The sequence below is a fragment of the Anas acuta genome, chromosome 9 (assembly GCF_963932015.1).
Source record: "Anas acuta chromosome 9, bAnaAcu1.1, whole genome shotgun sequence".
Taxonomy (NCBI): domain Eukaryota; kingdom Metazoa; phylum Chordata; class Aves; order Anseriformes; family Anatidae; genus Anas; species Anas acuta.
This window is the reverse complement of record NC_088987.1, coordinates 19,610,779-19,634,011: the sequence shown is the minus strand read 5'-3', so window position 1 is coordinate 19,634,011 and position 23,233 is coordinate 19,610,779. Positions and strand designations below refer to the sequence as shown.

General features: G+C 36.0%; 1 protein-coding gene across 2 annotated transcripts in view; it reads left to right on the top strand.

Annotated features, from left to right (window-relative positions):
- The window catches only part of SPSB4 (splA/ryanodine receptor domain and SOCS box containing 4), a 380,807-nt gene that overhangs the window by 236,458 nt on the left and 121,116 nt on the right, over positions 1 to 23,233 (top strand). For both annotated transcript variants that reach the window (XR_011099220.1, XR_011099221.1), the window contains exon 3: positions 13,567 to 13,655. The gene's annotated coding sequence lies outside the window, so the exon portion shown is untranslated. The remainder of the gene's footprint in view (positions 1 to 13,566; positions 13,656 to 23,233) is intronic.

The window sequence follows — 23,233 nt, the reverse complement described above, 5'->3', positions numbered from 1 at the left end:
ATGAATAAAGGATACATAAATATTCACTTGAATTTGGACGTTAGTTTTTTTTTAAACATTGCTGCATGTTTTGCATTTAATGGAGACTATTATGCAATTATTATAATATAGCTCTGACATCACATTAAAAATACAGTTCAGTAGTAAATGGGGAATGAAAGGAAAGCTGCAGCCTATAACCATAGTTTAAAGTTCAGACAGTTGATATTTCTATTTTTTAAGTCATTTCGTTACATGAGAAATATATTTTTCTCTGATGTTTTTCACAGAGAATGCTCAACAGCAATAAACAGGTTGGGGCATTTTGCCAAACAGTACTTCTGAAATAATTAACCAAAATTTTGCCACATTAACACGTGTGGTCTTTGAGATGTATTTTCACAGTACAGTACAGTGCACCTTAGTGTATTTCCATAGCACAGTACAGTGCCACATAGAACTATTTACTGGATGCTGGAAGTATTTTGTTGTTGTGGTGCTGCAGCTAAAGTTAAATCTCTGATGTATTTTTGCTGATGATGTAATTTTAGTACATCTGATCCCACAACTACAAAGCAAACCTCCATCCAGTGTTCCAGGGAATATTGTAGATATGCCTTCAGGCAGAGATTACCTTTTTTTTTTTTTTCTTTTTTCCCAGAGATTTCAGGGTATTCACTGATGTAGCAAGGCTCCTGGTAGATTAAAAAAAAAAAAAAAAAAAAAAGAGCTGAAGCAATTTTTGTAAGCAACAAAGTTTTTCCCAGCAACACTCAGCTTTGACAATCACTTAAGTGAAACAAAACCATCCTGCACCATGTAGAGGTGTTAGCACAGAGAGGAACTTGCACACTACGAGAGCTTTCTGGAGGGACTGGGATAGTTATAATGAAATGATCATGTGGGATAAATATGTGCACAGGTAATGTTTCTTAAAGGTACTGACTTTTAAGTCCAAGTGATATCAGTACACCAGATAAAGCCCTTTGAGTTAGACTGAGTAAAATGGCTGAAAAAATACAGAAGCTCTGTGTGAAAGCTGCCTTGGTATATTTAGTGATTGAGGAGAAAGAGCCCCTGGATCTAAGGCTGGGTATATTTATGTGGTGGTGATAGGTAGATAACGCTGCTAATGGGACATTTCTTTCTAGTGGGATGCTTAAAAAAATATGTAATATGCACTTATAATGACACTCAGCAGCCAAAGAGTTGAAACTCCACAGTAGCCAACTTCTGGAAGAACAAGGAAACAGAAATTCTTAGACAACAGGAAATTACATAATTAGATTTGTCTGCCAAGACTCATCACCACTTCTGCCTGTGTGTGTGTTATAGTGAAGATTTTTATTCCATTTCTCTTCACACTTCTGCTTGCTCTTAGAGTCCTACAGGTCAACAGTAACATCCTCCATGCAAAACGAAGGTAAAAGGTACACAGTATCATATAGTCTATTGAGTATCCGCAGTTTATTTTTCCCCCTAGAATCGCTTTGAAACATAAGAGTTGAGTCCGTGCCACAGAGCTTCTTACGGTGTGTTATTGCCAAAGACAATTCCAAAAATAAAATTGGACATATGGAATTTGGTAATAATGGATGAGCATCCAGCATTTCAATTTGGTTTCCATAAGTGCTCAGAAATCTGTGTGTTTGTCCAAAAGAGAATTAGGAAGACAGAAAACGGGCTGTAAATTTTCCCTTGGTGAACTGTATCAGAGATCAGAGATTTTTAATCTTTTCTTAAGCTTGCTAGGAAGGGAGTCTTTTATTTGGAGATCTTAAATAATAATCAGCTTGTGTTTTGATTTTCACTTCCTCTTATTGAACTTTGAGCAAGTTACTCTTCTGTTATCTTCACCTCATCTATTTTTAAATAGCTAATGTATGCTTTGCTTCATGGGATCATTATTAAAGACAAATCTAAAATCTAAGAGCAGCAAAATATAATACATTTCTGTAGAAGAGAGTGGACATTTCATCTCTAATTTGATACGAATTGTTTTGAGAACATTAGTTTTATATTATAGTATTAGCAGCACAGGTTTCCAAATTCTATTTCAAAGACTCACACTTTCTAGAGTGAAGTGAAAGAAATTAAGATAAAATAAATCAAGCCACTTCTGTTAAACCTTTTAAGAACCTGTGGCTTATTCATGGCTGACACTTACTTAATCCAAACTAGCTTTTCTTTCTGAAATGTTAGGCGAATACCAATCGAGTGATTTTAAAATGTTTTGTTAGCTTCTTATACCATACCCTGTACTTGATGTGGTTATATATCCAGGAAATCCTAATATGCACATGTATGTTTCCAAAACAGTATTTTAAATTTGATCAGGGATTTTCCCATTATAATGTTCAAAATTATACATATATGATATGCTACATCTGTGTGTGTATATATATATATATGCACAAACACATTTGGGAATATGAGTAAAGGGAGAAAGAACATAAATGGTCAGCATCACTTTAGTTTTTCATTCTGTATGAAAGGAATTGATAAAAAATAAAACCAAAGCATGTTCCAAGAGTTTTACATAAATGCATCAAAAGAACTGAGTTGAAAAAAAAATAAGATTACTAACAACTTGAAGTTAGCAGCTGGTCTACCGTATATAGCAAAATATAGCCAATGAATGAGGTGATGAAGGCAAGCAAATATGGATTCTAATTCTCACTCTAATGTATCTCTAGAAAACAGAATGGTAATATCATTAATAATCACTATTGTTTCTTTCTGTCTTTGAAGGATTTAGTTGACCTGATAACATCAACTAGCTTGCAGTTCATCACAAGGAAAGATCCATTCATTACTGAAACTAGAATCAAGTCCTTAGAGAGCTGTGTTAGCTTTTATAGTCTGAACCAAAATAACCAATGCGATGAATGTGGGGTCTGATGGGAAAAATAAGATATTAATGTCATAAAAGGAATGTTAGAGAGTAATTAAATTCTGACATTAAGAAAATGCTGTTAAGAGCTTGAGACTTTTTTCTTTATGCTAGCAGTGATTTTCAATGTAGGGGTCAGTTGTGGTATTTCAGATTTAGTTTATATATATATATATATATATATTTAAATTGAACTGTTGGAGATTTTTCATTTTGCTAAGCTAGAGATGTGCAACGCCCAATTATTATGTGGAAATTAGATCCTGCTCACATCTAAGGTCACAGAACCATGTGAATAGTTGTAAATGTTATTTATCATTAAAAAAAAAAAGTCACTGTCTTGTTATTTTCCTAGTTATATTTAAGTTTTGATTTATAGAAGCTGTTGAAGGTATTTAATTAGAACATGACTCAAAGTAATGTCAGTTTAAATTGTTAGTGTTTATCAGAAAATCTTATTGCATAACAATCTATTAGGCTAATTTAGAAAATAACATTTATAATCATCTGTTGTGGCCCTTGGAAGTAGAAATAACCAATAACTGATCCTTCTCAAACCTCCTGCTTAGTTTAAAATATACATCAGTTGTAACTGTATTGGCTAACAAGACATTACTTCACAAACACTTAATTCATTGAAAATAGGTGAAATTATGTCGCTTTTTGAAGTGTAATTATGTTTATTCTCATTGTTTTTCTCTGTTTCTTATTAGTCTGTGATACAGAAAAAACACAAAATCTTTGAGGGACAAATGCAAATACAGTTGGCATTCAAAACAGTAATGCATGACTTTTCATTTATCCTAGTTTAGATTCATATAGGAAAGCAATACAAAAATAGAACGTAGCATATCTTTGTGGGATAGATAGTGTTTCTGTGCCCCCTGGATAATTCATTTACTGTCATACGTCAACAAGCATCTGATACTATTCTCAGTAGGGTTTTTTAACCTTTCTAGAAGAACATGACTAGAGACTTTAATGTATAATATTAATCCTTAGGCTTCCCTACAATATGTTGCTTTTACCTGTTAACAGATGAGCTTTTCTGCTGTTACCTTACAGTTTCCTTAAACAAATTTACCTTGAGTTTAGCAACAAAATTCAATGGTGAGAGAAGATTCAAAATCGTAGCATACATTTCATATTATCAGGCATCTTGGAGGACCTGCTTGAAGCTCATATATATCATTTTTAAGAATAAAAACAAAATGAAACAAAAATGTGGAACTTCTCCAGTATTAAGTTATAGCAGCATTTTTGGTCAGAGACTTTGTGTTTGTTTGTTTTTGAACAACAGTATAGACAACATTCTAGAAGACAGTGACAGAAACTTTTTTTTTTTTTTTTTAATGTTTATTATCAATCATACCAAACTGCAAACACTGACAAAAGAAGTCAGGGCTTCACCAGGACTTTTCCATCCCATTAGAAAGTGGTTTTCTTACCCTCTCCCCCTGCCAGCCTCCTTCAGTGCTAGAGGAAACATGCTATGGAAAGGTTCCAAAAGGCTTCAAGGCTAATGCTTTGGGCTATGAGTGTTAAGTGAAATATATATCTTCAGGAATGATACTTCCAAATAAATTGCATTGAAACTGACCTTTTAAATCCTTGTTTACATTAATTGCTGAAAAAAAATCTGTCAGTTTGCACAGGTCTGTTTTTAGTGAGATACATGACAAAGCCTGTTTTGTATATATGAGTAACGTGTCAATGTGTTTGAAGGAATAATTATTGCACTCAATAATTATTATTTATTATATATCAATTCCTCAATAATTATTGCACTTTTTTTTTTTTTTTTTTTGGGGGGGGGGGGGAGCAGGGGACAGCTATGTTGAGAGAAACTGTGCCTTTATTCTCTGTAACAGGACAAATAGCCTATTATCAGTAAACCACCAAAACACTGTAAGAGAAGCTGTCTTAAAAGCCAACAACCATGATAAGATGAAACGCCAGGGGATTTACAGACATAGTTCAGTCAGACATTTTTAGAGTTACAATCATAAGAAATTCCTGAAAAGCAATTATTAAGTTGGACAGTGATTAATGTATGTGACATATGCTATGTAAAGAGAAATTAATTAGAAATGTATTCACATCTCATTTCTCAGCTATGAGTCAATGTTATTAGCTTATATAGCAACATAAACTTTGTGTTTTTTTAAGTACTAATTTGCTATTTGAATTAATTGAATCAAACCAGAATGTAGCAGCCCAAGTTAGGTGAAAGCTGAATATCACTGCAGTCAGTGGGTGCTTCTTAATTTGTATGTGTATGTACAAAAATTCACTCTCTTCTTTTAGCATGAGCATCCATTGTAAGCATGCTATGTACCCAATTAGTAAATAGTAGATGGGTACAACGCTATGCATACAAAAACAGGCCCACTCTCTTGGTACTGAAACAGAATGGAGCAGGTACTTCGCTCTTGGGTGTGCAGTCATATACTTCTACTACAGGCACAGAGTATTGTGACAAGCTCTGTGGCTTGCACAGTTGTCTGGTGTGTAGAGGATACTTCAACATTTCAGTTACTTCTGATATCTGATTATTAAAAACAAGCAAAAAAAATGGAGTGGGAATGGAATGCAGTGAAATCAGAAGACAAAAATAGAAGCTCCTTAGATGTAAAGTGTGTTTCAAGCAGTGGAGATCTTATTCCAGTTACAGAATTGTAGTTCCTGCTGCACTAACTCCATCAGTTAGAGGCTTAGCTTTAATTTTATGTATCAGTAGCCATTAAACTAAATTTGGATGGTTGTGTAAACATGCTATCATTGAGGAAATTACTCTAAAGCAGCAAATAGATGACTTGAATGATTTCTGTAACCAACACAGTTGAATTCTCAGTTTCTGTGTGCAAGCAGATCTCTGGTATCAGCCTTTGGCTAACAAGATTTATTGCCTTTTTTTTTTTTTCTCCCCGTGATTACACAGATCAAATAGTTTGCTTGGGAATGGGTTTGTAAAGGAGAGCAAAAGCTGTCAGTATCATAAACTAATGACCAGCACTGCAACAGAACTCTGTTGCAGTAAACACTAGCTGAGTGTTTACCATCATGAATGGATATATCCTTTCGATCTGCTTTTGAAAGAAACCAGTGGAAAGGAAAAGATTAAGGCAAGAACTGGCTTATTAAATCTAACTCCTTCCACTTCATTCCTTGCGATCCACTTAGAGATGAATGCTTTGTTTGCCTTTTTTAATTATTTTTTTCTTCCTACTGAGAAAAGCCACATTTTAGAATTCATTCTATGATTCTAAGACACAACCACACTGGGTAAATAGCTGACAGTTTTTTAGGGTGTATTTCAACACTCATAACTCTTTGTAGTAGTGTCTGTCTTTATTTTGTGAATCAATATCTTAGAAATACCACTCCTTTCCATAGCTCCCAAATTTCCTTTTACCAAAGCCTTATTTCAATTACTCAAAAAAAAAAAAAAAATTAAAAAAAAAAATGCAATGAACACATGGGGTTGGGATGGAATACAGGATTACTCACTGGAGTATGTGAATGCACTGAGGGTGTTTTATTTTTTCAGACTCCTACATAAGGGATCTCTTCCAATTTCAGAGTCAAAATGAGCATCTCAGTTCACAAGTATTATGAAATTTGCAGAGGCTTCTGAGATTTGTAACAAAAAAAAAGAAACAACAACAACAATAAAAAAAAAAAACAACAACAGGCAAACAACAACAAAAAAATGAATTTCCTTGTAATCTGTTATATAAAGGTTAAAGCAAGGGAGAAAATGAAATCACACTCTGAAGACAGCCATTAATTTGGGAGAATACAGGACTCTGCTCAGAAAGTCTTGGGCTGGGGCTTTCTGTTTTGTGGCATTTTTCTGCCACTTGCTGTTCTGAGCTCTGATCAAATAATTGTGTAGTCCACTGTTGAAATCTGCACTGCTTCTTTCCAGTGTGGTCAACAGTAATGAAGAAATATCAGTTAGAAAGCTGATATTATCTGTAAGTAGTAGTAGCAGAAGGTGCAAAATGCAGCATTTAGAAACTCCTTGAAATTTTTGATTTTGCAAAATGCTTACTAGGCTCATTATTTGCAAATCTCCTCATGCTTCTAGGAGTAATAAAGGAAAGAATGACATAGCTGTACTATGTGCAAGAATCCAATATTCTAATTTTCTATTCAGGTTTATAAACTTCATCAACAATGTACTGTGATATTTAATAAATACTTATTCAGGAAAAATTATGGAAACTAGGTATGGAACTTTGCCTATTTTTGAAAACTATCACACTGTCAACTTGAGGTAATTCACCAGTATTTATGTGCTATTTGCCTGCTCCTCCTTACATAGTAGTCTGATGACTTTCTCAGCTATAAGATCACCTTTTCTACTTACTGAAATTTTAACATGGGGGAATTCTGTTGAGAAACAGCTTTCTGCTCCACTCATGTAATACCTGTCAAAATTGTACCTTGTCACATTGAAAAGGCATTGCCAAAAGTTATGCCCCTTTCACATAGCAACTCAAAGAAAGGGTTTCAGCTCTTGGATATGAGAAAACCCACTGTTTCACTGACTAATGGATGGCAATGCAGCAGAGCTTTGCTAAGGCAAATAGTTATTGTTCTGTTACTGTTACTGTAGACAGTACACCATTGTCTACCAGACACAGGATGTTGTGGGAAAAAGATAAAACTAAAAATAGAAAAAAAAAAATCAATGTGCAATAGTAAAGACATTGACTTCTAAGACATGATGCATTTTTTTCTAAAAAAAAAATAAAATAAGATATAATTGTGCATAATAAGAAACAATACACAGCAATAGAGACAGTACAGAAACCATAGGTTAATAAAAGGTAAAGGCAGAATCTTAGGGATGAGTGTCAGGACAATCATCTAAATGGCTGAGAAAGGTAAGATTATTCAGGTAATTCTGCTTTTTCTTATTGATTTTAAAATGCTGTTTTTTCTTAACAAGCTTCATATTAATATAATCTCCATTTCTCCACTTCTCATTTTCCAAATGTTTCCTCTGTCTATCATCTGTATGCTGCTGAGAAGGGTCTCTCGCTACTTAACAGTACCTACAGCTTGAAAAGTTTGTGTTGACCAGGCAGTTACTGGGGAGAATTAGTTATTGTATGAACTTGCTGATCGTTATCATCAGCTGATTGCTAGCATTTCCTGATACCCTGTAAAACAGAGGAAAGATATCCTCCCTGATTTGTCTTGTTTCTCACATTAAATGGATGATGAAACTGCAAGATAGCGGTTACCATTGTCCTACAGAATTATCAAGCCATTTTCTGTTCATGACCTGCTCTTCCCTTTAGTTGTGAAGTATGTGTTTGCTTATCCTTAATGTCCCCACACTTCTGCCATTCTCATCTCTTGTCGTGTAGCTTTTTTTCTAACAGCTTTAGAATTAATGATAGTCAGAAGGTAATTAATGCCATTGCTAAGATTTGTGACTTTCTGCTCCTAAAGCAGCTAACAACACTTTTACTGACTGACTGAGAGAAGAGAAGTAAAAAATTGGGGATATTTAAACTCATTAAGTTTTAAAGACAGCTTTAAAATGAGTTCAACTGTGCTTTTACTGAAGGAAGCTCCTTTTGGTCAATACGGGTACAGTGAGAAATTACTACTAAATACGGCTCTGTGATAGTTTAGTAGGTTTGTGGCAGGTTCACCTTCGCTGGCTGCTGGGTGCCCACCCAGCTGCTCTGTTGCTCTCATTCCTCAACAGCACAGGTGGCAAAAATGAGAGGAAAAACTCATGGGCTGACAGAGAGACATGCTTACCAATTACTATCAGGTGAAATAGGCTCACCTTGGGGAAAATTAATTTATTGCTAATTAAAACAGATTTTGATAGTGAGGAAAAAAAGACAAGAGAAAACAACACCAACCACCCTCAGCTCCTCTGCCCCCATGCTTATCCTGAGGCCCAATTTTGTGCCCTCACAGCTGGGCCATTTTGGCTTTTTCTTGTGTTCATTTTCCTTGAGGCCTGGAACCAGCCAGAATGTTCTGGAACCGGCCGGAACTGGCCTCTCCTCACTGACACTCCACAGCCCCCGCTGCAAAGTTGATGCCACAGACATCGTGCATAGCTGAAAGTCACTTGACAAGATTAATTATTTTGGCTGTTTTAGTGGTGTTTGTGAGGCCCTGGCATGCAGATTAATGGCGTGGTGCCAGGTGCCATGCAGGTGAGCCTCACCTTAACACCTCACGGTGAGTGCGAGGAGTTGGTGGGCTCGGCTCACCTGGTGATTTCTTCAGGACTCACCAGCAGCCTGAGCAGTTGCTGCCTCGGGATTTATAGCAGTGAAGTGTCTCCTACCCATTCTTAGAAATGAAGTTAAATGCTATTGACACATTGGTAAGTAATGCAACTCAACATTTCTTTTGTTTGCGTTATCTGGTAATTCGTAGCATCATTTTAAGTATCAGAGGAGAAGCAAGGACTGTGTGCCCGAAGGGTTATGCAGCAGTTGGAAAGCACTAGAATGCTTTTAGGCTTATCTTTCTAGCCACAGGGTGCCACCATTGCTCCAGCAGATCAAAACTGTTAGAGCAACAGAAAATATCACCTGGAAATTAATATAAATATGAACTACTTCAGTCTAGTTTTCAAGCTAATGTTTATGCATTGATATATTAAAATCACCCACTACTAATCTTCTACCTTGGAGGAGCTCTAAAAGATTTGCAATCTACTTCATTTAGGGGAAGCAGTCCCCAGAGAGTTTAACAATTCTCAGAAACCTGTCTCCATACTTCCTAGCACCTCCTAGCACTGAACTGTGGCTGTGTCAACCATAAGAGCCACAAGATTTTTCACACAAATAAACAGGAATTTAAGTACATATTTTCTGTTAAGTCACTGTGGTGAAGGAGTAGGTGCATCTCTGCACGTGTTCACATTCCATAGGCAATAATAGCTGCTGGACTTGCAGGAATTTGTTTGAAATTTGTTTGGAAACTCATCAGTGAGGTAAGCTGTAAACAGAAGATAAATATTGCTTCAATAAAAGTAGATCTTCACTGTAGCTGGTGGTATTCTGAAGAACTAAGCATTGTTTTCAGGTGTACTGAGGGCTGAGTCATTTTCCCTCTCTGTTTTAGTAATGTTAATCATGAATGAAGCTAGTGGATCATTCTAAGATTAGCCTAAAAGGAAAAATTGTTCTATAAGACAATTAAAATTGTGAAAGTGGATGGTAACAGTGTTGACAGCCATGCAGCTGAAAGAGTAAGGGAATGGAGGAGTTTTTTCTGGATTTCAGAGACTATGCTTAAACGTTTTTCACTTCAAATTCATTGGATTGCATGCTAAAACAGCGTAGGTAGCCAAAGTTGGAGCTCAGAACAATTCCAGGGAAGTCTGCTGGAATACAAGAGTTAAGCATTTTATAGTTTATTTGGGTTTAGGCCCCTTGAGCCTTCTAATTTCTGGTCTAGCTTCATTTAAAAATAATTTGCTGATAAAGATATTTGGTATTCATTCTATAAATAGCAAAACTGATGCTTGTTTTTTAGGGTAATACATCTGAGAACAAGGTAAAGAAGCACACATAGGTTGGATGTTCAGACAGTGAAAATGGTGAAAAACCTTAGGTTTGTTACCTCAGGTTTTATCGCATGGTTCATTTTCTTTTCTAATTCCTGATACTTACATTGGAGGATAGTTTTCTAGGAAATATTCCGTACGTTTTAGATACCTTACAAGTTTAAGTCTGCAAGAAGCTTATGTGTTTTTTTTTTAATTTATTTTTTTCGTTTGTTTTGTTTTTTTTTTTTTTTTCTTTTTTTTCTGTTAGTGTGTGTAGGGTATAAAGTAAGGCAAAGTAAACTGATTAGATGCAAAATAAAACAAATGAAACTATTGTTTAAGGTGTAACATAATGCCAGAAATCTTAATGGCAGAGTTGTACCTACAATTTCAGGTCCGGGATTCTGGGTTCTGTTTAGTTTGCAGTGGTTTGTGAGGTAAATGCTTTGCACAGGCATAAGACTGGCAGAATTGACCGATGAAGCACAAAGATGTAGCAGACTGGTGATAAATTATTACTGGAGAGAAAACTTAGATGACGCTTTAACCAGAAACACTGTGGTGCTCTGACCAATAAATAGCCCCATATAGCCTCTGAAGGTGCAGTTCAGTCCTTAGCAAAGCTCTCCTCTTAGGTAGAATTCAGCCTTAAAATCCTTAACATTACTGCTGTGCTTCAGGAAGAATTTCTATTTGATTTTGTTCAATCTAAATTAGTTTCTCTGCTGGAGGCAGGAATCGCCCTGCAGGCAACCTAAAAATGAGAAGTTTCATAGCACTCATTTACCTCATACTCAGAAAAGACAGCACTGATGTCAATATTATTATTATTATTTGCTGTTTTGAAAGAATATTTAAGTGCCTTTTCTGCCACATTAGACCACATGTTGGATGGCCTTAAGTTTATGTTTGGACAAATTATGCATAGAAAAAATGTATTAAAAAAATATTGCATATTCTGACTTTTTTTTTTTTTTCCCTAAAATTTATGATGTCTGAAGTAACTGTATATGCTGTGTGAGTCTGAAGGAGGAAGTCTTCAGCTCTCTGGTTTGGTCCCACAAATCGTAATAAGGTTCTGTGTGGATGGGAGAGAGGCTTGGTATGAACATTACGTGCTGAACCTGAGTCTGGCTTTAGAATCCTCAGCTCTGTATCTATCCCACAAAACTGTCACAAAGACCAGTAAGGGTAAACAAAACAAACAAAAAAAATGAAAGTGTGGGAAGTTTCTGTTTAGTCTGGTGTTCCTTCAGGCTTACTGTAAAATTTCAGGTTGTTTCAGAAGAAATGTGAAGTGGCTGCAGCAGACTGTTGTGGTCCACCCTGCTGGTGTTTACTATTTGGAGGCAGGTCTGGGATCAAGAAAGTGTTTATGCATTTGAAAGTTTTAAAATGCAGTTATTTTTGGTTGCAGGATTGGTAGATGTGCAATGAAATTTATATAGTTTCTTTTTTCCAAAACATCTTTTTTTCAATTGTATGGCTGTGAAAATGAGATTTTGTGTCAGGCCTATAAGCACTGTATTTTCTGAGTCCAGAGTTGTTTGCATAATTGTGTGTGTAAATTTCAGATGAAGTGAGAGCGATTCTAGAAAAATTACACATTAACAATTTCATTGGTTGCCTGTCTGCTGCAACTGATTTTGTTACTGAATTTCAGTTGAGAAATATATATTTTTTTTCCTTGTAATTTCTACTAATCTTCTTAATGTCTGAACCAGATTTCAGACTGGCAGAGAGAACCTGAGTTTTTAAGTTAAGCCTCCACAGTAAAAATTCAGCCTGAAGGAATTTTTCATGGCCAAATTATAAAGTGCTAGAAAATAAATTTCATATTAAAACTGTGGATTCAGCCTTCAGTGCCACAGTACTTTGCTTTTCCCTTTAATAATGTAATGACCTATATGTGCAAAGTTTCTTAAAGTGTTTCTTGAGGCAAATTTTTTTCTCCTCTGGGTATGATGGGATTTATTATTTTATATAACTGACTTGCCTTCAGTAAACTTTTTATTTAAAGACTTTTGTAGTAGTAGTTGATGTTCAGGAAATAGAGTTGATAAAACCAGGTAGTTCTAGAATTTCATGAAGTTTAAGCAGATGTTTAATCAATTCTGGTGTGCATCCATGTTAACTTCCATTATCATTTGTTTCTGTATTTTTTAAATGGCTCTAAAGGGAGTAATGTGTTTTCTGTAGGAGGGAAAAAAAAAAGTAATCTCTGAATTATGTAGAATGTAAACTTCTTTGAGACTTGCAGTGAAGATATAAATCACTCAGTGATGGGATTCACCCCGTGGGAATGGGCTAGGTCAGAATAACTGTTTCCACATTATATGAAAACAAAAGTTAAATTGTTCATTGTTTTCTTCAAGTTCATATGGACTGCAGGAAGGTAAAAATTTCCATACTCCTTTATATGCGTTCATTTATCACCTTACATATGTAGCTCATTGACATCAATAAGAATTTCCTAACTGATTCAACCCGTTATGTTTAAAATAGATGTATCTATTTCCTTTAAGGCAACTCCAAAAGAGTAGGGTGCATGCTGTAAATACAGGGTGATAATGTGTAATGAATTGTTGCAGCTAGAGGCTTTTGCCTGTGTAGTTAGTTAGTTCATCCTGGAAATGATGAATCAAAATGGAGAAGTCATTTCATTGCTTAAAAATGAAAATAAAATCTGTTTTTAAAATGTCAAGTTCATGATTTATGAGCAGGATTGTCATAATCAGTCATTCAGAATGAATTGGATTATTTAGGATCTATTTACAGGCAGACAAGCTGAAAATATTTTTACGTATAATGCTGAGGAAGTTTACACTCTCTCTCACATCTAAATTGCTTTTCCACCCTACGCAGATAGAAACACAACACAGATTGTTAGTGCTGAGTTCCCTTATGAATTAGTTATAAACTATGACAACAGTGCAAAATACCAAGAAGAGGGGAAGAGGGAGTGCTGTGTCGTGTGTGTCCCCCCCCCCCCCCCCCCCCATGGTATCGTCAGTGGTTGCAGCTCTACTGAAGATAATGGGATAATAAAAACTTTTATAGAATTGCCCTAGACAACATTTTCCAGCAGCATTTATCACTAATAATAGGCACTAACAAGTTGTCTTATGAGTCTTATTCTTCAATTATTTAGGAATATGGGAATTTTGACATTGGCTTCTGTGAGAGTTGGCGAAGAGAAGGAGGTGGGCAAAACTCAACCAGAAGGATGCATCTGTTCAGGTATGCTGAATTAACTTTTGATGTTTTGTGGAAGGGATTTTTCTTAATTCTGTCTTCTGCATGCAGCAGTCAGTGGGGTCCACAATGGGGATTCCTATGTGCTACTGTAGTGTGGTATAGCAATTAAAATGCATGTAATAAAGTAAATACGTAAGTAACAACTAAAAGTGTTGTAAACTGTAAAAAAAAAAAAAAAAAAAAAAATCAACAAAAAAAAACAGTCTCAAGCTGCTAGAACATGTACAGTTTCATTGTCTTTCAAAGCATTCTTATAACAGAGTTTTTCCTTATCTTTTTATTATTTATTTTGACCTTTGGCATGGAATTTTTTTGTGAGCTGTGTCCCCAGCTCTCTCTTCCCAGTCAGAGGTTCCCAAGACTGAGGTTTCTGCACCTTAGTAGGATAGGAATTACTACAGGCCAACACAAGGCAGTGAAACAGAATGACAGCTCCATCTATGTTTCTCAAAAATCTGTTTCAGCTTGTGTATCTCACCAACTGATAATTCAGAGATAAAATTAATAACATCATCCTACACACATTTTCTGTGTAAAGAAATTAATGGCACAGGAATGAAGGAGGCCTGAGACAGCAGGGTTGTGATGGTGTTGTAACTTCCCAGAGAAGTCTATGTGAGGACAATTTTGAGCACAAATTTCTGGCTTGTGTAAGTGGACACTAAATACAAGTTCCAAATCATGTGAAAGGTGAGCCCAAGAAGGGGTGTACATGAATTTGATCTTAATATAAGGCAGGAGATATAAGAGATGAGAAAGCAGGGAGGAGGATGGAGGCTGAATTTGGGAACGTCATGTTCTTGTCTGCTTTTTAGATTTAATACTCTTCTGTTTAAAGGGCTTCACTCATTCCTTCTGGAGGAAGTCTGTTATATTCTGATGAAGTGCTCTGTGGCCTGTTTTCTGTTAATGGTTCTTCTGTCACGTGTTTGATCACCCTCATTCCTGAGGCAGTTTGATCCCTTCTCTTTCACTCAGTGATAGTTATCCTAGTGTAAGGACCTTCTGAAGTCCTTCTTAATTTTTCTTCAACCTAAGGAGACTAAGAATATCATTGTTGAACTGTCTCTTACACCTTATCAAAAAAGTCTGAGTTCCCACTGTTTGCTTCTATTAGAGGAATGCATTGGACTAACGATGTTAAGAAAAAAACAGAATAGCTAAAATGATCCTGCTTCTACCTTTACTATCCTGTGGGATATCACAGTCAGTGGGCAATCAGGAGAAATTGTTTAGATTTTAGACTTAAAATAATTTGAATTATTCACTCAAGCTATAGTAAAACTGCTCCTTAGTAACAAACTGGGCTGATGCACAAGGCCATCTGAAATTTGGTGAATGAATTGCAAGGGCTCAGGAAAACTAATATTTCAACAACAGGAATCACCAATCTTGCTACAGGTTTGAAGGAAACTGTAAAAACAAAACCAAATAGAACTCAGCAGATAAAGAAAAAGTGGGGGGATGGAATCTTGGAGTATCACAGCAGACCTCAGGGTGCTGTCACAGCCTCCTCTTCGTAGGGGAGACGATTGGGAAGGAGATCTGTCTGAAGTGAATGAACTCATGCTGAGGATACACCTATTCTAAGCTCAAACTGTAGATCCATACAGTAGTCCCTGTCCTGAAGTGACAAAATTCCAGGGCAAATGCTACCACTTCTCTCTTTCTGAAATGGGATCCTGCACAGAAGAAAGGTAAGTTATGTGGCAATGAGAAATAAATTTATTCCCCTCTGTATCATTCAGCACAGCTGTGGACCACTGCGCACACTGTTTCTTTACCTGCAGTCTGTGAGTGTGCTGCAGGTCAGGTCAGCTGTTTTGGACGTTGAGTTGCTCCCTTTCTTCCTACTACAAGTGTCCTTTGCTTTCCTTCCCCCTGCACCCACAAAACAACAACAAAAAGTGGGAGACTATTTCTTTTTTTGCCACAGAAATATATCTAATGGTTGAATTTATTTTATTTATATATATATATATATATATATACACACAAACACATATATTCTTTCCTTCAAAAATAGGCAAACTGATTTTCATTTGTGTACAGCTATGGGCTTGCATACATGCCTAAACTGCCTTAGAATAAGCCTGCTGAGCAGTCCTTAGAATAACTACCTACTTAAGGCTCCTTTGCACAACTGTTATGATAGTGACTTTTAAGTTCAAGCTCTTTTAGCCAGGTACTCAAACTTTCACATTAATTTTATACTATTATCCCTTTTAAATTAGTCAAGAGTGCTTGTGTGGATCTTGTTGTGCTGGATTGTTAAAATACTTGCATTCTTCTACATGGATGTAGGACTGTTATAGTATTCCAAAGTTTACTGTAAAACCTGGGTTGTGTTTGAAGCTAACAAGCCAGAACTGCAGTTTTGTTGGTTTCATTCTTTGTGAAGAACAGCAGTCAACAATTCTGCATGAATGATGCTATCTAAGACAAATAGTATGTGAAGCTCTAGAGCATCTTATGTTTGTTGCCAAGACACTGACATTAGAAAACAACTGGCAAGTCAGATGCAGTGTATTTAGGAGCCTGGAAGTATGAGCCCATGACAGCAGCATGATGTAGGAGCTCAGTTTGGGTTCATTTGTACTGAGGAACAAAAGACAAAACAGCAGCACCTTGATAGAGCCTTCAACTGAGTATAGGAGAGAGAGGCAGCAATCAAGTATAGGGTGGGAAGAGGGAAGGAATCACTGGCTTTCAAAAGCCTTTTAACCTCTGACTTCAGAGAATAATGTATGTCAAATCTAATGAAGCAAGGAGACAGATCTGGAAGAGCCTAATGGTGACACTTTTACAAGACAGCAACTAAAGAAGCTGCCTTTGCTGGATGGAAGCTGACAGTAATTTTTCTTCTCTCATGAAAATGGCAACTTGCAGCAGAAAAAAAAAGGTAATGTGTAGATGTATATACATCCCCGATTCCTAAAGCAGAATACTAGAAAATGCTAATGCTGGTGGCTTCCCATCATTTAGTAAGTCTGTCCACACTTGTTTCTTTCTTTCTTTTTTTTTTTTTTTTCCCAGCTAACTGGTCCCTTTTATGCAGTACTTCCTTGTCATAAACTAGCTGAGCAACTCCTCAGAGGAGAGGAGCTAATGTTACAGAATATATTGCTTGTTTTAAGCCAACAGAGATATAAGTTGGTCATTTAACCTACAAAAGGCGGTCTCTTCACCTATCCTTCACCAGTTGGGCTTTTTCTTCTAAAAAAAACAATTTTGAAACTATGAGCCTTAATACTCAACTATTTTTGCTGCTCAGCTGGTGTTATAACCCAATTTAGTTGTGTAGCTGGAAGGTAATATATTTGGGGAAAATGTTTTCAGTTTGAACTGGTAGAAAATTTCTCAATTAAACAGAAAAATCACCAGAAAACACTGTAAAACCTGAAATGTTTTAGTTGAAACATATCTCAGTGACATGAATCCAAGGCAAAGTTTTATGGGAACTCTGCATTTGTAGCTTATTGATTTGCCTTGAAATTCCCTGCAGATATCAGCAACATCAATTTATCTGAACAACTTCATGCTCTCAATAGCTTTGTGTTTACGTCAGCTTTATTTTTATTGATAAGCTGCACTAGATTATAGAATAGCAACAACATTCCTGCTGAACTCAGTTGAGCATCACTTGTTTTTACCTCCTCTGTTCTGGGGAGATGGGCTAACAAAGTCCCATGTAGAAATTAGAAGGAAATAGCATGTGAATAATTATAATTCAGACTTCAGATTTTTTTGCGTGTTGCATATTTTCTAAATAAAATAAAGTGAGATAAGAAGTGAGCAAGGGATATGGTCCTTTGTGATACAACTAAAATACTTTGAGTGTAGAAATGATTGAGCCAAGTTTAATTGGGAAAGGAGGAAGCATCTGGGTATTAAAAGAATGTAGGTAACACTGCTATAAGGTGTACATGTAAATCCACATCCTCGACTTTTATTTCACTTAGCAAAAATAACAATATATTGCTACACAAAATATGTGTGGTAACAGAAGAATGCGCTGAACCAATCCAAAAGTGCTAGACTTCAAAGGAGGGATTTAACCAGAACTGGAATAATGTCTCTTGTTACTGTATTAGAATAATCCAATTGCTTTAGAGTTTGACGTGCTGGTATTCTTTACTTTTTGTTGCTGACTGAACTGTAGAGAAATCAGGCTTCTCCCTCTGGGAGTGTGCGAAATAAGCGGAGAAGCTCTTTTTACTGAGATTTATAAGGAGTTAATATTAATTTGGATACTGTGGCTCTCGTACCTTCTTGATTACAGCTTCTGGGCTGTATTAGAAGAAGCTTAACCAAAGCCAAACAAGAAGAGGCAAGTGTTATTGATACAGGAATGCTATCAAATTATGAGGACTGAGCTGAGGTATCCACATTCTCAGAAACAGAAATTGGAAAGGGACCACAAGACAATAAAGTGTGTATCTCATGCTGGTAGTAGCCTTGATTATTTTCTCCCTTATAAAGTGAGCTGCAATGTTACTGGGATTCATCAGATGACGCTATTGTTCATTTACAGTATCTTGTTTCTTGTGTGCCTGTTTTAGATCCTGGGGTAAATATTTAATTGTTGCTTATGATGTATTTTTGTTATTGTTAGTTTTTGCTGTAACATGCTTTTTTTAATCATTAAAAGTGGGTCATAAGGTACATCCAGATGTCTTCTAGTACATTCCCCTGCTCAAGCAGGTCTAATGAGATCAGGTTGTTCGAGTGCTTGTCCAGTTTAGTCTTGAATCCTCCAGGGGTGACATTATGAAATCCCATAGCCTTTCTGGGCAGCCTGCTCCAATATTTGACTATTCTCATAGCAAATAATGATAATAAAAATCCTTGTGTCTAAATGGAATTTTATCGTTGGAATTTCCCACTTCTGTCCATTGTCGCTTCTTGTTCTGTTGTGCACCACCAGCTGTCTGGCACTCTCAATGCCATACAACCAAACCCTTTCAGCAAGTCCCTGGTAAACATGGGCACTCTGAGTTGCTAAGAGGATTAGCTCCATCTAACACAGTTAACAGTTACTGCTTCTCACTTAATTAATATTTAGATGCTAGTGTTGTTGCTTTCATCTTGTTTTTTTTTTTTTTTTTTTTTTTTTTTTACTTTCTGTCTTTTATCCTGGGACTGGTTTCCTCTCTTGACCTTTGGTTTCTGTTTTGACTCCTGTTCTTGCACTAATGCCCTGGTACGTATGATGGTTCCAAATCTTGGAAATTGCTGGTCTGTCTCCCTTGCACGTGAGGTAAACAAATATGATATTGAAAAAGTGAATTCAGAGTTAAATGTAATGCTTACTGTAAACAAAAGACAGGCAAAGCCTCTGTTAACATCTGAAGAATTGAAACACTCTTATTCCCCCTTAACTTGTAGATCTAGTAGGAGTTTTGCTTAATCTTCTTTCTATAGCAAGCTTTCCAACTAAATGTATGACACTCTAATCAGAAGTGTATTTGTCTTAAAAAAACACTCGAGATTTAGGAAAAAACTCTGAAGAGAGATTAAGTAGTCACCACAATCCTGAGATTTATAAACTACATGAAGTCACAAAGTGTTTTTTTTTTTTTTTAAGTGGTGGAAAAAGTTGTTAAGAGAGTTGAGAGGACAAGTTGTCCTCAATTACATGTACACCTGCCTGCAATCAATTCTCAGTAGACCTTTCTGTAAGTGCATAATGTGCTTAAGAGAATGTAGCCTTTTAACTGTCAGCATGAATAAGAAGAAAAGTATCAGATATCCTGTCAATCGGCAGATAGTTTGAAATCCTGCATCCTTTGATCCTCAAGAAGAGAGATTTTTAACTTTTTCTTATTTTAATCTCTCAAATCTCTGTATGCAGATTGGCAATGTAGATGGCAGAATTATCTGATGACAGGATGGTAGGGGTGAAAGATTCTTGGGTATTTATGGATAGAGGCACAATACAATATGTATTCATACAATGGCACAACTCTTAGAGGGCTATCTCTATCAGGAAATATCCAGGATTTGTAGAGCTATGAAATAGTACATTGAGCATATGGAATAACAATGAGGTTTTCAAAGCAAGCGAGACTGTTGCATTGACTAAGGATCTAAGAATGTAGCTTGAAATGAGAAACCACTCCCTGAATGTACCCAGTTAATTGCTGTTGATGTTCCTATCTGCTGCCATTTGGATATGCTGAAAGTTTTGGAAAACACTATCAGTATTTGTTAGTGACAAGTGTAAGTGAGGATTCTTGTTCTGACTCTTGACAATGAAGCTTAAATAGTTTTTACAAAAGGATAAAGAGTATTGTGCTTGAGGAGAGAACAATGATAATAGAAGCAAAGTGAGGGATGTTGCTCCATGAAAGATAAAACAAGGAAAGAGTTTTTCAAGAATGCTAGTCAGTCTGCTTCTAAATCTCTTTGCTTTTGTGATTTATGCTCCTAAATCTAAACTTCTGAAAATCTCCCCTTCTCTTATATTGCATCCATCATTTGATACATTACCAACTGTGAAGGAAATGAAAGGGAAAATCCTGTTCTGTCAAATGAGTGATTATCTGCTGAGGCAGATAAAAATGTGGGTTTGACTGTTACTGCATAATATGACTCTTGACTCAAAGCCCAAGTTGCAGGCTATCTGAACCCTCATACTGTGTATTCAGACATCCTTTCCAATTTTATTTTTTTAATATGTATTAACTGTCTTAAACATTTTGTCTATATAAATGGTTGCTGCCACTTCTGGTTGTAAAGGTCAGGAAATCCCCACAGTGATCAGTTACTCTAATTACACATTCTACTAAAAAGTGTTTGATCAGATTTTTTTATATCCTTTTTATTGCATGTTCATTTATTTCTTGCTTTATAAACATACAGAAGAAAGTTCTCTAACACAGCGCCTATGCAATACCCTTCCTGTTTGATTAAGCAGATGTTGTGCCTGCCAGCATTGCAGGGAGTAGAAAAGAAAGATGGAATGACTTTTTTTTGTATTTCCAAGGCGCCATGGAACAGGGGTATTCTAGTTTGCTACAGCTATTCTACAGCAACAGGAAAAAGAGTGAGGAGTGGAGTCCCTCTTTTCTGTTATCTTAGGCATTAGTATTCATGGCACTTTATGATTTGTGATTATTATGTACTTTCCTGCAAACGAGTAAACAATAGTTTAAACAAAAGACTATAATTACTACTTTTTGATACTTTTTCATTGCCTTTTTTTCTAGTTACACAGGGCAGATTTGACATGATGCTGGTTATTGTTGCACTGGCACTATACTAGTAAAAACTGCTATTTAAGGAAAATAAAAAATGTGTGTAAAAAATCAGATAACTCATGAATTCTTCATGAAAATAACTTCCACTGTGAAACAAAAAAATGTCTCAACACAACTCTTTTCTGTCCTGATAGACACCCCTATTCATTTCCAGTTGACCTCTGTTGTGTGTTTTGTGTATTCAGTATCACAAGTAATCTCTTTTCAGCAGTCCCTCTCTTTATTACAAGATTAGCTTCTAGCAAAACTAAGCTGAGAAAATAAAGGCAAATTTAGAAGTTGGAAAGAGTGCAGTTGACTGTGGCAATATTGTTATTCTTTTAGGCTATACAGATATACTCCTTCAGTCAGCACTGTTCCAGAAGGAGCTCCACGTTCTCCTATCTCAAAGGACCTCATAGTACAATGTCTTACAAGCTCTATTTTAATCCCCACTCTTACTGCAATTTGCATGTGCATTACCAATTAATTTATCTTTTAAAAGAATATTTCACCTAAGAAAGTAGTTTGGTCTGATATTTGGAAAATACCCTGTGCTTTTTTGATTGATACTAGAACCCAATAAGAATGTCCTTGATGGATAGACTAAACTCCTGTTGTCCACACCATGTCCTTCACACTCCTTCACAATGTTCTCCAGCACATGCCCTACATTTTGTTCGATACTTTCCGCTCCTTCTTGCGACCCACATTGTTTTATGGGCAGGATACAGCTGTACTCTGTTAGAGTTATGCATGTGCTGACAGGCCAGCAAGTAGAACAAATTGAACAGTTGATCTTACATTTCACATTTCTTCCTTTTATCCATCTGGAGGATTTAATAAAGTTCCACCTACCCCACCCTGCCCACAAAAAGAATTCTTTTTGTCTGAGATCTCTTTCAAAGTTTGTGATTTGGCCATTAAACTAAGAATGCATAACTGTGTGGCAGATGAACAGATGATGTGGTTTGTACGAGTCTGCTTTCGTTAAGAAAACGGGGCTGAAAAGTTCTGGTGGAGACTTCCATATAGCTGCCTGGAACTTCTCTTCCGCAGCCTGAATTGGCCTAACAGACTGTAAAGGCTCTTTCAGGCCTCTGACTCTGAGACAGACAGTTGACCTTTTGTACAGAACATGGAAAAGTGTTGAATTTTTATTTTAAATTAGAGGAAAACAATTTTCAAAATTCTACTTGGAGCCTGGATGTTATTCTGCATGTTTTCTGAAATTTTGTTTTTTGAAAAATCTTTGTTTATTGTCACAGAAAGCAAAGAGATGGGGTACAAATGAAATTCTGCCAGTTTATAATTTTGAGAAAACTGTGCTGAGTTCAAGGTTCTCTAAGGTAATCCAAATAATATGTCTGAACTCTCAAAAGAACAACAAATATCCATAACTAATATAATTTAAATGACTTTTTTCATTTCAGAGGAGAATTAGTAAAGTTTAATTTTTTCCTTAATTTTTGTTAAGTGCTTTCTTTTATGCTAGTAAAACTCAAGATAATTATAAATCAAGTAACTCAAGATAATTATAAGAAATCTAGAAGGAATATTTTTAGTTTTACTTCTAAGCTTTTATCAGTATTACAGTATTTTAAGACAGGTCCTGTTACTTGCAGTAGTAATGTCCTAAAAAGAGGTCACGCAAATTCAATCTCATCAAACTTGAGCATAACACTTTTTCATAGATGGTCTTTGGATGGTATCTGGGAAACTTAATTTACCTGCTGGGCCAGATACCACCATTGTGGCCCATCTCTTTTGGGCCTTCTCACTGTTGATATACGTACATGTATTTCATTTTTCGTGATGTGATCAAAAAATTATAATAGGATGCGTAATCTTTACTCCTTGCCCTCTAACACAAATTGCCTTCCATTTTCTTGCTTGTACCTCTGAAAGGTCATAGCATCTAAAAGGAGGTGAGCACAATCATTCACACTTACCCTGATGTTTGTAATGGAAGAGAAGATTGTGATTTTTTTATTATACATATAGACAATTCTATAGTGCCTGAAACTGCTTCATACAGGTCGTCCTTATTGTCTCACCCTGCAGTAGTTACCTAGCACAAAAAAAAAAGAGCAAAGAAACAACCTCAGATGTCTGTGTGTTGCATCTTACATAATTTGTGATATATATGGAGTAACTCTGTCATTTCTTCTGCGGCAAATATTATTCATATCTCAGCATCTTAATTTAAAGTAGCTTGCAAAGAGAGCAAAAAATCTTCAGCACAGCTAAAAAGCTTTTTATCTCCCCATAGCTTTATTTTTATTAGTTTTTTATCTCTTCTCCTTATGTTTCTATATA